We start from the raw sequence: 3484 nt of genomic DNA on the forward strand, positions 1-3484 counted from the left end.
AACCTTAACTCTGCTAACTCTAACCATAAACCTAGCCATAACTGGAGCAAGCTGTTGTATATCAGTTGCATTTGGTAGGTTGAGTATCTGTAGATGGGACTAACCAAATAAAGTGTAACCTAATAAGGTTAATTTATTTAAATTCATGTCCTTTGTGACCTCCATACTATTGATAATTTATTTATATTTTAAGTGAAAAAAATCTTATGAAAGACAGAATTATGAATTCAAAACAGTTTTCATGAAGGTCAGAACAACCTCATCTCAAAAATCTCCTGTCAGCAACGTTTTTCTTGGACTTCCCCTAAATGACACAGGATGAGAGTTGTCACTGACAGGGGAAGGTTTGGGAAGGGGAACTCTATGGTCTATATAAACACATGGGCGACATTCACTTGACATCTGTTTGGCGTGACTCTTCCTCCAACTGCATCTCTACCTGAGCTTTTGAAGGTGAGTGGGAATTCTCTTCTCAGTAGTTTGTGGGTCAGTTTCCTGGACACAGATTAAGCCTAGTTCTGGACAAAAAAATATATGTCAACGGAAATTACCCAATAAGCATGCTTTTCAGTCAAGGACTATGCTTAATCGCTGTCTGGCAAACTGGCCCTATTTTGTGACTGAAATTTGCTTGTAAATCTAATTTGCGACCAAAGATGTATGGCTGGATATGTATTTGTGTTATTTAGCTGGATCACTTGAACAACTTGATTGCATATTCTTGAAGGAGAGAAATATCAATATTTGCCATTCACGATATTGACATGCTGTGTTCAAGCTCTGCATCATGATTTCCATAACAGTCTATCTTCTTTCAGAAGAGTAACACTTTACATAAAGTTTTATGTTACAACGGTTGTATAAACGATTTATACGGAACTTATAAACTGTTAAGCCTTTTTTAACGATCTAACAATGTTTAATAAATATAGCAAACAGTTAAGGTTCATTTATTTATTTCCTGAATACTGAGCCTATACTGCTCTGGCTGGCAATAATAACATTATAATCAGTAACACTGCAGTCATATAGGCTGGATTGGAACGAAGACACAGAACTTCACATGCTGGTTTTCTTAAACCGATACTAAACAGGAGATTACATGCACCTGCATGCTAAAATAAACTTGATTGCAACGAAAAACCCACACGAACAAACCAGCGATTTAGCTGATTTTACGTTGATACCAGACAGCTGCAACTTTCCTTGTCTATGCTCTCTATTCCCGCCTCCAATGAAATATCAACCTATCAAGATAATCGAAAACCGTAAGGCTGCTGAACGTCAATACTTATAAGAATATAGGAGTAGTAGGACTATACTTTATTCAAACGTTTCGTCTAAAATGGCAAAATAATACGTGTTCCGTTTGAAATAACTTTATTAGCCTACATTTTCATTTGTGAAAAATGATAGATTATATAACTGATCACTATTACTTGATTTAGTTACATATTTCAAATGTTTAAAGTGCAGGGATATTTCCCCCTGGTCTTAATAAGAAATGACTATACTTTTTAAAGATACACTTTAATTAATGGATTACATAACTTGGAAACGACATGTGGGATAAATGACCACAGTAAATGTACCATGGTAAATGAGGAAAAACGTTATTTGAGTTGTATGGAACTATTGTCAAAATAGATAAATTGTCCTTTGCCTGTTCAAAAAAGTAGGATTAATTTGTTCTGATGAAAATTACTCACCAGAGGAATAAATAGTCTTGAAAAATGTTGCCACCAATTAGGACTAAAAGAGAACCTCGACATCCGATTTAGTGAGTGATAAATCGTGTCCATTGATGGTTGCAATTGAGATCAGCTGTGAGGTTTAATGAAATATTACCTGGTGTTAGTACACTGGTTCGTTACAATAGGCCAACAAGATCACTATTTGCCAAGCACCAAAATAATAATCACAAAAGTCCAACCTTTGTGTTATAACTGTTTATTACAAATGTATAAAATATGTAAAAACGAATAAGGAACAGTTAATGTAACTACTTATAAACCATTTATAAATTAATACATTCATGTAAGGTGCAATCTTTGGATGTGTGTAGTTTATGTGTCATTCTTTAACGAAAAAACATAATGCGCAAGACAAGGTGGGATCTGTTGGTGTCTGTAAAATTAATTATTTGAGAAACGGAGGAGGAAACACCTTTATATGCAAATACTGATTGATTTTTCAAAATCTAAAACAATTTGATCAATTAACCACAAAATCGATTTGTTGAAATATCTAAAAAAGTTTTGTTGCGCAAGAGCAGTAGCAGCCGGGACAGTGATGATTAAATCATTTGGTGACATCTTGTGGTCTTAATGTGAATTACAGGGGGGGAAGTTACCTCCTAGTACCTTACATTGTGATGTCCTCCCACTACAACTTTTGAAAGCTTGCAGTTTATTAGGCTACAGATGAATTAAATGATGATCTTGCTGTTGTGTCCATAATAATCTCATCATGTAGGCTTTACCCGCACTGTATCTACAAGCTGTTGACTAGAACACACGTGCCAAGACCCGAGTGGTCATTTTTCATGACAAAACCAACAGTAGAGTTGAAAATGTGATACATGGGAATTCAACCAACCCCTTAAGTCATTTTTATGTACACTACATCAGCATGCTAAGTCTTTTATCAGCAACAAGTCAATTTGATGGAAAGCTGGAAATTCTGTGGGAAATTGCGTATGGTTTTTATGCAGATTTTAGAATATTCCTATGAAAGTCTGTCGCCAATTTTATCTGCAACAAGTCAATTTGATGGAAAGCTGGAAATTCTGTGGGAAATTGCGTATGGTTTTTATGCAGATTTTAGAATATTCCTATGAAAGTCTGTCGCCAATTGGATGGAAACCGAGCTGTTGATAACAATCAAATCAGTGATGCATCATGTTAGCTCATGAATATTGATGTGCCTGTACCAGTGGTTCCAGATTATTGTCCATCCTGAAATATTTCAATGCATTTTGATGTACTCTTGTGTATATTTCACAGATTTGTTTTTTTCCCCATGACTTATGCCATGTTAATATGATATCTAAATGTGAGAGTGACTAACAAAATCAACGGGGGACCCCTGGATGTCAGGTACTCTGGGCACAGCCCGGTCAGTACTGTAATTTGGCCAGGATTACTACAAATGGACCCAGCAGTAGACTAATATACCAATCTAAAACATTTTAACTGACATGGGTTAATTGATGCACTACCAATTCTCATATCCTAACTCTCAACAGTAAAGTTCCTGTGAGTAAGCACTTCACTGTTATTCTGCATAAAATTCGATTTGAAGTTGAGATCCCGACTGAGTTTCAATTGATTAATTTCACCCAGGTCCTGGGTACGGCCCTGGTTGCAATATGTTGTGCAATTATCATAGATACAAGCATTTGCTGCTTGTAATACAGTACATATCTCATTGACCATGTTTTTATCTTTTTTGATCTACAGAACAGCAAAAACTGTTGACCCCT

This window comes from Oncorhynchus gorbuscha, linkage group LG12, assembly GCF_021184085.1.
Source record: "Oncorhynchus gorbuscha isolate QuinsamMale2020 ecotype Even-year linkage group LG12, OgorEven_v1.0, whole genome shotgun sequence".
Classification (NCBI taxonomy): domain Eukaryota; kingdom Metazoa; phylum Chordata; class Actinopteri; order Salmoniformes; family Salmonidae; genus Oncorhynchus; species Oncorhynchus gorbuscha.